This window comes from Hoplias malabaricus, chromosome 18 (assembly GCF_029633855.1).
Source record: "Hoplias malabaricus isolate fHopMal1 chromosome 18, fHopMal1.hap1, whole genome shotgun sequence".
Classification (NCBI taxonomy): Eukaryota; Metazoa; Chordata; class Actinopteri; order Characiformes; family Erythrinidae; genus Hoplias; species Hoplias malabaricus.
The window spans coordinates 11895963-11911471 of record NC_089817.1 but is presented as its reverse complement, the minus strand read 5'-3'; positions in this window follow the sequence as shown (position 1 = coordinate 11911471).

Sequence of the window (15509 nt, the reverse complement as noted above, 5' to 3'; positions counted from 1 at the left end):
AGGGAAGTGTGTTCTGCTTTTACAATTTACAAATTGCTTTCCAATTTTATAGGAACACTAGGTAAGATTTGTGTTTTGGGCTCCAGGGGCTCCCCCTAGTGTAATTCATATTTACAGCACTGTACTGAAATCAAAGGGATGGAGAAGGATGAGGATGGTGTCCTACCCTCCTCCATAAGTTACACAGTGCAGCTTCTGCAGTTCTAAGCCCAGAGCAGCAATGACAGAGGCTCTATTCTCCCTTTTACACACCAGTAAAGCATCACAGTGATTTTGAAGCTACGATTTTAAGGTGAAAATATTATGTAGTGTTCCTTTAAGAATACATACTGTTATCAAAATGACCTAAGTTTTCATAAAACTACAAAGAATTCAAGAATGTTCTACAGAATCAAGACCGACAAAATAGTTCTAAGTTTGTAAAGTGCTAACTACAAAACCAATGTTACATATTTCACTGAAAGTAATTTCTTACAGACTTAGATTAAAGCTTATGTTTTCACATATACCACCACCACCAACATAAAAGTAATTTACTGATGGACAATGTTCATAACTTTTTAGTGTTTATGCACATACTTTTAGGAATCTGGAGACTACCAGCCCATAAACTGTGAAACAAATTCTGCCAGTCTTTTTTTGCGGGCTGTCAGAATGTCAGAAATCTTGGGAAAAATGAGTCATTCTAATTTTGCTATCGTTCTTATATCAAGTGCAAGTACATTAGGAATATACCACCACCTCATAGGAATATCTCCAAATACAGCACCAGACCCACACTCATGAGAGTGAAGGCAAGGTTTAACTGTGTAAAACAAACATGACCAGAATGGAGATATGAGAAAAATGAGCAAAACTGAAACCAGAAAATACAGAGCAATGTGAAACCAACTGAAATAAGAGCGAAAGCTTCTGTGCACCTTGCCCCCAAACACTGTGTGTGAAGCATGAGTTCTTAATGTTCTTGGTAGAAAAAACCTATCATGCCCTACTCCCTACACAGTGCACTCTTTACATACTACTACACACAGACAAATGATAGAAAGCGGGGCATGAAAAATATATTGTCGCTGTCCGACTAAAGCATGTAGCATTTAGCAGTTTTCCATTTTTTCCATGTGTTAAATGTGGGCATCAATCTCTGTTTGTTGATAGCAGCTAATATCAAAATGACCAATAAAAAGCTGAAAAATCACAGTTTATTTAACAAATATCTCCATTAAACCTGTCCATCTCCCCCCTCCCTTGTTCTTCTGTTATTTTGAGTGTCTGTGTTGAAGTTAACGACTGTTTAACTGTTTACTTACGTGAAATATTAAAGCAGCGTGGCTATAATTCATCACAATCAGGATTAAATACACTAATTTGGATCAATTATAGTATTGATAGACTCTGCTTCTTCTAAAACATGGATTCATTGTGGCAGTGTTTTAGGAGAACATGCTGCAAGCTGTGGTTACACAGAGGTGGATGTGGCTCATTGGAATTCACTAAAGAAATCAGTTTTTGTCAGTATTTGCTGTCTACAATACATGCAAGTGGGCAGCACGATGGTGCAGCGGGTAGTGTCACAGAGCTCCTGGAGGTTGTGGGTTCGATTCCGGCTCCGGGTGACTGTCTGTGAGGAGTTGGTGTGTTCTCCCCGTGTCCATGTGGGTTTCCTCCGGGTGCTCCGATTTCCTCCCACAGTCCAAAAACACACGTTGGTAGGTGGATTGGCGACTCAAAAGTGTCCGAATGTGTGTGTGTCTGAGATGCCCTGTGAAGGACTGGCGCCCCCTCCAGGGTGTATTCCTGCCTTGCGCCCAATGATTCCAGGTAGGCTCTGAACCCACCATGACCCTGAACTGGATAAGCGCTTACAGATAATGAATAAATGAATACATGCAAGTCCATTTTACATATGAAACATTTGGACATGCATCCTACACAGCAAATCCACCCGTGTAAAATCAACACTATTAGTGTTAAATTAACACTGAGAGTGTTGACAAGTTTACATTTTTACACTAATAGTGTTGATTTAACTCTGGTGAATTTGCTGTGTTAGAAAGATATTTGTACATTTCTGAGCTGTAATGGATATAAATCGCATTATCTGTGGTTGATTTTAGCTGTAACCCTCAGAGAAATAGTCTTTTCCTGTTCCTGAAAAGTTAGCTTTTTGCAGATACATGTTTTTAATCTGACAGCGACGATATATAGAATATAATGTGTTTATTTTCTGACCCGTTGTTTTATGACCTACACCATGCACAATACTGTTTGGAGGGAAATATTTTAGCCTTTGCAAACAATTGTGGGACAGTATTTCAGTTGTACCTTGGTATGACATGCATTGTCATAGCAACAGTTCATCTTGTCCTTTTAGTATCAAATGATGAGAATGTTAATAAAACTCTATGTTAGTATACACTATATAGTATTAGTGTGTAGTATACACACAGGTGCAGGGTGTGGCCAGGCAGATAACCCAAAATAAGAACACATGGTTAGAAAAACAGCAAGACAGGCACAACACGACACCTAGAACAGTGTTACCTTAGCTACAGGCATATAGTTTTGGTTTGAAAGACCTTTGTAGGCAGCCCTCTCAGTTCACAAGAGAATTTGGACTATGTAAGTAGTGAACATTTTTACATAAACCACGCTGTCCTACTGCAAACATAAAGAAGCTAGAGACATTCTCTTTAAAACATGACTGGAAATGAATCTGAATGTATAAATTCCATGTTGAAATCCACGGAAATCCGGCTGTGGCAGTGGGCTTAGGGAAGCCCTTAAGAGAAACACTCAGTGGTAGGACTATATCCCTTCATGTCATATCTGCGAATGTCATACAATGGAGTCTTATGCTGATCCCTCATGCAATCCAGCCTGAGCCCTTCCTAGCAGACTGGCAGAGAATGGAGAGGCCATTTGGGTCCCGTTGTCGCGGGAGCGTGGCCTAGACCCCGACGAATAAAAAGCCCCTTTTTCTAAACGCGTGCGAAATGCGATAAACCTCTGAAGATGAGGTGACGATCCTTGAAGGTTAAACACACCATGGAGTCACTGAGAGCGGCTAGACCTTCCGTCTCTCAGCCCCCAGTGGCGTACGACAATAAAACCTCTCGCTCTTTCTTCTTTTTTTTTCATCTTCGCACTCATGAGTCAGCAACTAGCCTCTCTTTGCAACTATCCTCACTTTCCTCTTTATTCTCTTTCTCTCTTACTCTCTCTCTCTCTGTCTCTCGCTCTCTTTTTTCATTCTGCTGGAGGCTGCATGGTCGATCAATTCTCAAGGCACAGGAGGGCCATTAATTCCCCATGGCCCAGTGAAAGGACACATCATTCATCCGTCAGCGTGAGGAGTGGAATTGATGTTTTTACAGCCTCTGATCACTTTGCTAACTTTGCTAAAAAGAAAATGTCCCAGCAGGACACCTCTACATTTTATGCCCAATTTCGAGTGCACTTGGAGAGCACCGGCAAAGGCTCACCTAATGCACTGACGGGAGCCCTTTCACTCCTCACAATGGGGAAAACGAGTTAATCTGAAGCCAGGCTAGCTAAGAGGTTTTTTTTTTTTATCTTTACTGATTTCGCTACACTTTATGAAGCCTGCACAACATTTCTTTGCTTGTACATTTTCCCCAAAATCATAGATTTATCGGTTGTATCTCTTTCATTGAGCAGAAGTAATAGAGGAGAGAGAGGAGGGTATGAAGAAGGCAGCATGTGTATGGTTGTGTTTCTTTTTGTGGTTATGTGTGTTTGCAGATGTTCAGAGCAAAAAAAATGTGTTATAAGAAAACCAATAAAAAACAAGTTAATACTCAAATAGACACTAAAATTGATAAAATTATTGTCTTGTTTGAACAACAGGTGGATTCTGCTGGTCTTGTGGTAAAGTTAAGTGTCTCTTTTTTATTCTTATGTAAAAGGTACAACAACTTAATGCAGCACAGTGCAATAGTAAGAGTCCTTCAGGAGTCTGAAAAAATAAATATCAGAAAAAAAAGACCTGAAACAGCTGTTTTCAAGGCTAATACGATTAAAAGCAACAAGAGCCCCAAATTTAGTACATATCCATTTGTTTGCTATGATTCATAGTTATTTTACAAAGTGAGCTCCTGTCCAGTGATGGCCCATTTTCACTAAATCCATAAAAGACTTACAGAAACAGTGCTGTTAACTTTGGGAGAATGTTAAACAGGAGAAAACCCTGCTGTTTAATTAGATTGGATTTGGATTCTGTTTATAGTTAGAAATTATGGACAGGGTTATGAGTATTTTCAGGCTCAGAAATTCACATATACAATCCACAAACTGTAAACTAGATTTCCTACACTTTTTACAAATCCTGGGAATGGTAGTCTCATCGATATGAGTTCATATGGAGAATATACTGTTTAAAGATGGGACTCTTAACAGCCATGGAAAACCTAACCTGTTTGTCCATGGAAACAGAATAAAAGGTGAACATAACTTCTTTACCTTCTGTATTTTTTAACAAAGAGGCGTTAAGCTGCACACTTCAGTTCTAAAAATAAAAGGTGTCTCTCTCCATTCTTTCATGCTGAGTGCAGAATTAAACATGTGTCTGAAAGGACGTGGATCACTCAAGAAGCCATAACTGAGAAACAAGGAAACATGAACAACTAGTAATGTTGGTATTCTCAAAATAATGAACAGACAACTACTAAGACCAAATGAATGAACGAATTAACAGATGAATGAATGAATGAATGAATGGACGAACAGATGAATGTACTGCAAGCAATTGCATGTTTTTATGTCTGCTTGTAGCATGGGGACCCTAAGAGACAGATTTCACCATTTATAGCAAGAAACAGCTCTGTGGATTTCATGCACTTGAGACGTATGTGTGTGTGTGTGGGTCCAGCTCATTTAGAGAGGCCATGTGGAGTTTACACTGCAAATCCTCAGCTGCTTTCTGCTGAGTGCGTGAGGGCCCACAAGAGGATAATTGACTTGATGTAATGAAAGACACTGACGGAATCAGAGAACAAAAGCAGATCTTCCTGGGCTGCTAAAAGACTAGCCGTCTAGCTAAAACTTTCTCAGAGAGAGAGAGAGAGAGAGAGAGGGAGAAGAGAGAAGGAGAGTGCTCAGCACTCAGCACATTTTTCCATTACCAGTTAAAACATTAAAACACAAAGGTGTGTGTTTATATTCACAGTGGTTCATTGAACTGGAACATGAAGCTGTGCAGCAGCGTGCATTTAAATATATATGTTGTAGTGACTGAACAGTATGGAACCAGATGTGTACAAGTGTGTTTAACCCTGTTTCCCACTATATATGAAAATACAATATTTTCCTGCCTTTTTGCATTTATTTCTTCAAAGTCATCACTCACAGGAGTAAGCATTCATAACAGTGTCTTATTGTGTCTCAGTGCTACTTTAATTGTGTCAATAGGGAACTATTTTAGTTACCAACAAAGTTGCAGTGGTTCTTGTTTATTTTATCTCTGCACCGCTGTCTCTGTGGAAAGATGTGATTATAGTGATGTGCTCTCACAGTGAGAGGTTGTCGCCCCCATTCATTCACCCCTAATTGCTCACTAACAGCTCTACGCAGAGCCACAAACATTTCCATAAAGTGCAGACAGTCACCAGGTTAAAATGATAAGAGAATTAAATATCAGTGCTATCCACTGCACTAGTGTAATGAACACCAGGAAGCCTGCAAAATGTTTTTCACCTGAAGTCCAGTTGTTTGTTTGTTTGAATCATGGCTCTGCTTTAGCCTTTTGTTTGGTTTCTTCTGTTTCTTTTAGGTGGCCTTACTTCACAGTGTGAGCTCCAGAGCCACAAATTAATGTTTACTTGCAACGAATGAGTAATTTTTTAAATAATATGTCCCTGAAATGTAAACCTCCCATCAACTGCTATGAATTATGTCTCTTTAAAAAGCAGAAACTTACATTTATATTATCAACATGTATATCCAACATAATATGTACTATGAAAATTAAATGATGATCCGTAAGATGTAAGATGATCCTGTAAAATCATTGTAATAATAAGACTGCATGACTGGGGAATCTATTTTTATCATTTCCCAGCCATTTTTATCTCATTTCATGATTTTTTCCCCTCACAAGTACAAGACCACTTATATCTATAAACAGTCCAAAAGTGAGGTCAGGTCTCATCAATCTGAACACAGCGCAAAGTAAACAGTGGATGTTCTAGCGGACTATAAGTAGGGCTCAGTGTAGGATTGGCTCCATCCATCACACTGCTCTCCTCAGCCCTGCACCTGCACTCCTAATCGCCATTAGTGGGGGCTGAGGATCTAAATGTTTAATGGCATATTAGAGTCCCGGAGCGGACGGATGTGCTGAGGGCAGCACTTTTACCCTAAACTGGCTCCAAGGGAACGAGCGGGGGTCAGAGTATCTGAACTTGAAGAGTTTGCTTTACAAGTCAATATTAGAGTCGTTGTTACCTTGCCCTTTTCAACTGCTCTCTTCCCTTGACTCCCTATGTAATTTTCCCACTTTTTGTGCAAGGACAAAAAAGTTACTGAAGATACAGAGACTGAGTGCTCATGGCACCACTCAAAGGTGTAACATTGGGTTGAAGATTGGAGGGACTGAACAGGACCTGCAGCCAAATGGCAAAAGGTTAGTAAACAGTCGTAGACTGTAGGAAACTCCTAAAAATGTTCTACTAGTCTGTTTTTGCCAGCTGTTTTTTCATGCTGTAGTGTGTTGGGGAGGCAGTATGAAGAAGAGAGACCAGATGCATCTGGACAAGCTGGTCAAGCGAGAGGGGTGGGTGCAGCGCAGGACTCTGTGGTTAAGGTAGCTGAGAGAAGGACATTGTACAAACTGCTCTCAATAATGTACACACTTTATTAATGGTATGTTTACACTGTACATATTGACACTTTACTGATCGTAATGCATTCAGATTTAAAGTATATTACAATATACAGGACACGGTAAAGAATCTGCACCCAGGCGTACATGGTTACCGTAGATCAAGATTATTTTATGGACTAGATCTCATTGAGAATAATCACGGTCCTATAAGTGCTCTTTAAATAGGTTCATTTCAATGAGCCTCGCCAATAAAGACATGGCTGTTCTCAATGAGCCCTTGACAAGCTGTGCCTTTCAAACAGTTCCTCTTGAGCCTCTTGGTAAGTATTTGCCCATGGAGGGTCTCGCAAGTGACTAGGGAGATGGCGTCAGTGGGGAGTCTATCCCGAGATTACAGCTCAGAAATATTGAAGCCCTGACCTCAGTGTGATCTCTTTTTATACTGTTCTAATAACATTGGGGGAATGCTGGAGCTTTAAAATGAAATTCATTCATTCTTACACAGCGCTGAAACAAAGGCCCAAGAGTGGCTGCTTTGACCTTTAAGATTTGAGAATAAAAGTGTTATTGTGCTGTCATAAAAAGGAATTTGACTTGCCGCCATCTTCCGACAGCACAGTTACGGGAATTAACTGTGTTTTGGAGCGTATTTTTTATTTGTTTATGATATGCAGGTCTTCAACCTGTAGCTTGTGAGAATACGAGTCTGATAGAAGCCCGTAGAGTCCATTTAAACCATGCAGATGCATCATCTGCATTAGTGTTAATGATCTATGGTTAATGCTGTGTGCTAGCTCCAGGCTATGCAATCTAGCATGTTGATGGGGCCATACCTGTGGCCCAGGGTCTGTTCCCCCTGCAGCACTGAGGATGGAAGGAATGGAGCCCCTGCAGTTAAAAGGGCCTGCAGGGCACAGAACATTGTGCAGCTAATTAAGGGACACACAGCAGCCATGGAAAAGCCAGAGGCTAAGAGGACATCCCTGGTGTATCCCAAATCCTCAGCACATTCACCTTAAAATACTAATGAACGCACCTGGAAGCTCGTAGATATAATGCATGCTGCTATGGTGCATAAACATTTGCTATCTCCTTCAGCCCATAGTCCATTGAGTAAAGTGTCTGTCATTTCTGGATCATTTAAAAGGCCCTTCTTGTGAGGATTCAGAAGAACTAACCAGTAAAGTGTAAATACTACAATATTCTATGCAGCACTGTGAACGGCCTGTTACAGGTGCTAAAGCAGGTTCGCAAGGTGATTGTGTGCAGATTTTATTAATACACAATTCCTCAGGTTTGTTCAGTGTGTACAAAATATAATTGGCACTAGCATCACTAAATACATTTATGAATGTTTGCATGAATTTCTAGCTACCAACCATGGAATATCAGCCTTTAAAATTTCTCTAACCCTAAAACAAACCCTAAACCTATGTTTAACCCTAACCAAGAGCTCCAAAAGGTGAGAAATGTCACTGTTCTATGTATAGTGCTTGTGTTATGCTTTCACTAACAGATAACAGCACAGTTTATGTAGGTCTTCTTTGAGAAAATAACAGAGCTTGTGTGGATCTAGTGAAACAGCACCACCAGTGGACAGGAGTGCATAGAAAACATCAAATTAACACTGATAATAATGAACCAAATTTTACAAATGTCTGATATAGTTACAATCATAAAACAGTTACATGAGAAATTCACATCACTTCACTGAAACCACTAGAGCGTGTTTAGAGTTTCAGGCCAATGTCATTGGCATCTTTTATTGATGATAAAATTCTCTTGTCAACTAGGCCCTAGCTCTGATAGTAAAGTAAAAGCACTTGACTTTTCTACACTTCTAAATAGCAGGGAATAATGGTTTTCAAATGGTGGGTTACAATCCAGTGGTGTGTGCAGTGTTGGGACGGGACTTTGTGAGGAACCTGGATAAGTATTTAAATAATATTATTGCACAAGACCTTGATTATTGTAGATCAGAAGCCACTTCCAAAGTGTGTCTGTGTTCTCAGTATGGTCTTTTATATAGCAGCAAGCAAAGTCACATTCACAGTCAAAATTTCAGTTGTGATTGATGACAGAAAGGACCTGTGTTTATTATGCATAACTTTCAAGTCTGTTTTTGTGGCTTTCTGTGAGTTGCATGCAGCCTGGTGTATTTCGAATGTTACTGTAGAATGAAATGTAACCCATAGGACAGTGTTTGTCATTGTATGCTTCTATAAGTGTAAGTGTAACTGTAAGTGATTAGTTACAAAAGGTAAGCTACATTAGGACAAAATAAAACAGTTCTACAGCTGTAAACAGACCGGGGTGTTTGTGTGTGTGTGCTTACAACTGCGATTTGAGTTTCTTCTCACTGACCATTTTTAGCTGCGAGACTGAAGCTCAACAAGAAATAAGAGCATCAATTTTCACCTCCTTTCAGTCTCTGGCTGGCTTTGAGAGCAGCCTTTACTCTCGCCGATGCCCAAAAAACTCTCAAAGCTTTCTCTCACTCTCGTTCTCTTTGCTCTGTCTCCCTCACTCATTCTCACATTCTCATTCTCTCTCTCTCTCTCTCTCTCTCTCTCTCTCTCTCTCTCTCTCTCTCTCTCACTCTCTCTCTCTCTCTCTCTCTCTCTCGCTCTCTCTAACACACAAACTCTCTCTCTCTCTCACTCGCTCTCTCTCGCTCTCTCTCTCTCTCTCTCTCACACTCTCTCTCTCTCTCTCTCTCTCTCTCTCTCTCTCTCGCTCTCTCTAACACACAAACTCTCTCTCTCTCTCTCACTTGCACGCTCTCTCTCTCTCTCTCTCTCTCTCTCACACTCTCTCTCTCTCTCTCTCTCTCGCTCTCTCTAACACACAAACTCTCTCTCTCTCACTCTCTCTCTCTCTCTCTCTCTCTCTCTCTCTCATTCTCTATGAATGTGTGAGTGAATGCGTAAGTGAGTGAGTGTGTTTAACCACAGGGGGTATGTATCGCCATGGCAACACTGCAGGTTCATCAAGACCTGCACAAAATCCTCTGTAGAAATTGCCACAGTATTAAGACTGCTATTATTATCCGTTTACTTCTCTATCTCCTTTAATCTGGGGCTGGGTGAAGAAAAGAAGTGTGACGTTTTCGCTGAGGCTGTGATCAGAGATCGTTAAGAAGGTGAAACGTTTGGAAGTATGGGACTAACGTGTTGAAAGCTGAACGGGCGAATTTCAGTTAAGCAAAGTCAAGGTCTAAAACTGGCTAAGCACTTCTCTAAGCAGTAGAGAGATGGGAAATATGGATTGCACAGAACTGTGAATGCTATAAAAATGGCACAAAGCCAAAACCTATTAGGCACTGTAATTAGTGATTAGGGATTGCATGAATATGCTTTTTTTTCTGATCAACCAGGCAATTAGTAAACAGTAATTCAGCTATTTATTCATTCATTCATTGTCTGTAACCGCGTATCCAGTTCAGGCTTGCGGTGGGAATCATTGGGCGCAAGGCAGGAATACACCCTGGAGGGGAAGCCAGTTTTTCACAGGGCGACACACACTCACACCTACAGACACTTTTGAGTCACCAATCCACCTACCAACGTGTTTTTTTCAGGACCGTGGGAAGAAACCGGAGTACCCAGAGGAAACCCACGCAGACACAGGGAGAACACACCAAACTCCTCACAGACAGTCACCTGGAGCTGGACTTGAATCCACAACCTCCAGGTCCCTGGAGCTGTGTGAATGCGACACTACCTGCTGCACCACCGTGCCACCCTTCAGCTATTTATACATTAAAAAAAGGATCATGAAATGGACAGAAGTGGATAGAAGTTCACGTTCATGTTATGCTACTTTTACAGTTATCCAAGCTATTAAGCCAAAAAAAGCAGGCGAAGACAGGTGGTGTTACTGCTACACAGCTCCATGTTCTTGGGGTCATCTCAGGTCACTGTGAACCAGGAGTTGAGTGTGTTCTTCCCTTGTTTCTGTGAGTTTCCTCCATGTTTGTAGGTGAATAGTCTGTGTAAAGCGGTGTGAGTGTATGAGTGTCTGGTTGAATGTGTCATGCCGTGTTATGTACTAGTGTCCAGTCCAGGTGTCCAATCCTGGCTTGCAATCAATGATTCCAGTTGGGCTGCAGAGTCACCACAACCCTGAACAGGAGGACGTGGTTACAGAATAGGAATGAAAGAATAAATGTATTCAAATATGTTTGTGAAACTATTGGCTTGTTTAATATGAGTTTGCTTTGCAAGTATTCAATCATCTGGAATGGGACATTCTGCGTGAAACCCATGCTCGTTGGCTTGTAAGTCCTATGCATAGCTTTACCGAGCTCACCAGCTCACTACTGTTTATACCTCTACTTTATCTGATTTGACTTCTCAACCCCTGCCCACAGCGCCAACTCCTGGATTTAACAGTTGTGTAGTTACTGGGTAAAAGCAGTCTTTTATACCTACCGATGTGTCCTAGTTATGTGTTTCTCACTGAGTGACAGGTGATATGAAAATGAGCAGAGTCATGTGGCCATAGCCCAAATTCAGTACATGTGGCATAGGGCTTGGCCCCAAGCTCTGCCTCTTAGGTCTGGGTCTGAGTTACTGCTTTTTCCTGGGTTTGCATGTTTTTCCATGCATGCAAATGAATATGTTCCTGGTCTGTTTCCAAAAATGCCATCTATTTAGACCTAACTGTACATTTTACAGATTATGCTTTTTCAAGGTTGATTTAATATAGAACTTGGTTCTGCAAGTGCTGGTCAGAAAATTAGAATATCATGAAAATGTTGATTTATTTGAGGAATTCCATTCAAAATGTGAAACTTTAACTGTATTATACTCATTCATTAAACACAGACTGATATATTTCAAGTGTTTATTTCTTTTAATTTGATGATTATAACTGACAACTAATGAAAATCCCAAATTCAGTATCTCAGAAAATTAGACTAGTAATTAAGACCAATACAAAAAAAGGATTTTTAGAAATGCTGGCCAACTGAAAAGTGTGAACATGAAAAGTATGAGCATGTACAACACTCATGTACAGCCCCAACTTAGTTGGGGCTCCTTTTACCTGAATTACTGCAGCAATGCGGCGTGGTAGTCGATCAGTCTGTGGCACTGAGGTTGCTCTGATAGTGGTCTTTAGCTCTTCTGCATTGTTGGGTGTAGCGTATTGCAACTTCCTCTTCACAGATTTTCTATGGGGTGGATTGCTCTATATAGCCCCATTTTGAAAGGAGTTTTCTATGGCACCACAAACGGTTCTTCTATTGTGACAAGCTTGAACCCTATTTGGTGCCATATAGAAAGTGCTATATAGAACCATCCCGGTAAACAATTAGCCGTTGATTCAACGTTGAAATAACGTAATGACTGCCGTCTAATCAACGTTCTCTTAAGGTTGAAAACAAAAGTTGAAAAGACGTCCAAACACAGACATTGAAAAGATGACTATTAGACATATTTTGGACGTCCATTGACGTTATTAATTGGTCCCGAAATAAATTACTTGTATAAAACACGATTTGGACATCCACTGACGTTATCGATTGGTCACCACTTGATAACTAACTTATTAAGATGGATTTTGGACGTCCATTGACGTTTAAAATATGTCCTTGACGGACAGACTACTTTTAGACCTATTTTGAACGTTCAGGGACGTTCCTTGTTTACTGGGATAACACATTCCATCAATCTGAAGAACAGTTTCACAGTGCAAAGAACCCTTTAATTATGCAAAGAGCTCTTTAAAAATGTCATTTTTTAATGTGTAGGAAATAGAATCACAAATATCGAGGCCATATGCTATATGAATATTCTAATAATAAAACAATTTGATGCAGTATGTAACATTATTTTGAATCCTCTATTCATTCCCCAGTCCTATGTCTACACAGATGTCTTAAGTGGCCCTTGCAAAAAAAAAATAAAAAAAAGAAATACAAGAAAAGTTCCAGATGTGGCCCCTTTAAGATTAACACATTGTTGTAAAAAGTTGAAGAGAGAAAGAGTGAGAGTGGGCTATAAGAAAATGTAGAGAGAAAGAGAGAATGATGGGTTGAGAATTGAAATGAGAGGTTCACCATGGGTTGTGTCAGTCAAAAAGAGAGGGTGACTACTCAGCAGCTGATGGCGGACTGGCCCGTGTCATTGGTGGCAGCAGACTTCCAGAGGCACCATCTCATTATCTCTTTATATTTCATAGTAGAGGCCTCTATCACCATCGTGCTGTCCATCTCCATCTGACCTTCTGCCCTGGTCCTGTTCTTCAGTCTTGGGCAGTTCTGTAGTCACCTCAACACCAAGCCACTAGGAACTGACCATACAAGCCACTGTGAGCAAACTAAGCTATGCTCGTCAATCATCTGATATATCTCCAGCTGTTTTTTTTTTTTTTTCTAATTCACCCTGGCACCGGGTGCAGAATCCATTTCACACTTTCCGGGATGCTCTCTAGTTAAAAGATGTTTATGTTGACAAGTAGCAGTTGACGTGGAGACCGTTTGTTATTCATTTGGCTTTGCTCTGAAATGTGGGAAGACATGTTAATAGTCATAGAGTTGTTTGCCAAAGCTCTACTGCCTGAGGAAACCACCATACATCTGTATTATCTAAAGCATGCTGTAGGTTGTTGTTAATTTATGAGAAGACAGAACAAACCAAAGCCGGTTTTCTTTTATGGTGGTTTAAAGGTTGCAGTTCTGTAGTCATTTTCTGCAGATACAAATAGTCTTTACATTTTTATGTTATATAATTGACATCAGAACAAGAGAGGAAAACAGTGTAGCTAGGCTCAGAGACTAGCTCTGCATAAAAGAGTGTGAGTAAATACAATGCCAATGTCATTTATTTCATTTATTTTACTTCCAATAAAAACTAAATACAATTTAACTGAAACTTACACTAAAACATTTCCATCGTTTGCTTTTATTACAGCCTCTATTCGGTTCAGGAGACTTGCTCTCACTTTTCCAAAACTATTAAAAGGATTAGGTTTCCACTTTAAAGGTTTTGACAAGCCCAAATAACCCCAAAAGCTCATTCTGGATTTGCCTTGTGTTGGTTTATTTGGCTTTGTGTTCATCTCTTTGTCCCACATGCTGCTGACATACTGCAGTGGCTGTAAATTATGCTACTTTCTCTATCCTCTGTGGCTTTCTCAAAGCACTATTCACCTGGAAAAGCACATGGGGGACTTGGCATTGGCTCATAAACTTTTACATGCTTCCATCATGAGAGCGCTTCTAATGGTGTTTTATTGATGAGCAGCGTGGTTTGCAGCTTTAATGGACAGACAGCTTTGTGCTTTATGAGATCTTGCCTTCTGCCACAAAACAGAGGACAGGCACAATGCAATTCATCATTCACAATCAGCATTCAGCTTCAATTGCATAGGCAGCATGTCTAAGCCCAAACGCTGGCGCTATCCAGTCGTAATCCCAGTGGAATTCAAATGTGTGGGGCTCTGAGGTGGTATACATCACACCAAAAGGTAAAGTCAGTGCTCATCCTTGACTGGGATATGTCCCCTTAAAGTTCAAATGACAAAGCTTATCCACGTCCCATCCCCATGAGTATGGAAAATAATTACAGCCGATCGAATGCTTACAGGGCTTTTTGTTTTGTCCGGAGAAAACATTAAGTGGATAAATGCCCATGATGTAAGTCAATGTCACTTCACGGCCCAGAGTCCCACACTGTTCCCAGGAGAAGTGGAAGCTGTGGCAAGGACAGGGCCTGAGGTGAAGGTATCTTTCCTCAGTAATACTCTCTTTCCCCTAGGTATCTGCAGTCTAAAAAAGAGAATAATCATTCTTCACACACCAGTAAAGTTTTCTGTTTTCTCAGTCTCTTAAGTCCCTTTTATTATTTTCATAGAAATGTCATGAAAACAATGTTTAACAAACACCTGGAGGTAACGGATTGTATTAATCCTGTATTTAAAAGATGTAAATAGGGACATATTCTAATCCTTTTCCACAAGTGATTACACTTCTGGGGTCTTAATGAAATGTCGGTGACAAGCCTTGGTCAAAATACCACAAGGATCAAACCCCACAGCAGCGTTCTCGCCCTGTCTAAACAGCCTTGTTCAGGATGGCTGTTTTCAGTGCTTACTCCTTTAAATGAGAATGAGCCACAGCTCAGTTCAGAGCAAGATCCCAGGAGAGAGGATCGAGGAACAGAAGCCCTGGAGTTTAGTTATTTTTGCTTGGTTCTTATACTTATTTGACAGTTTTCATTCAGTTCTCTAATTTCTCTGTGCGCTTTGTTTTTTTGTAATACTTTTTTTAATATGTATCATTCATAAGGTTATAAGGTCATTATAAAATTCAGAAAATGTTTCCTCACCAATTGCTGTCCTCCTGTCTGTTTTTTATGCTCGAAACTCCATATGAAGCCCCATTGTCTGTTAACTGTCTCAGTCCGTTATGCTGGGCATCCTCTCTCTCTCTCTCTCTCTCTCTGCTCATGGCAGAGGCATCTGGAGTTTATTAAAACAATGGACAGATCTCCAAATGTTGAAAAGCATGAACTGAGATGAGGATATTGCTCTATTCCTGCTCGATAGGTGGGTAATATTGGTTTATTTTTGCTGTTTACTATCACTTAAGATGGAAATATCTCCAAATTACTGCATTACCAAAAGTGCTAATTAAAAAACTGAGTTGCAAATGAGTTTCTGT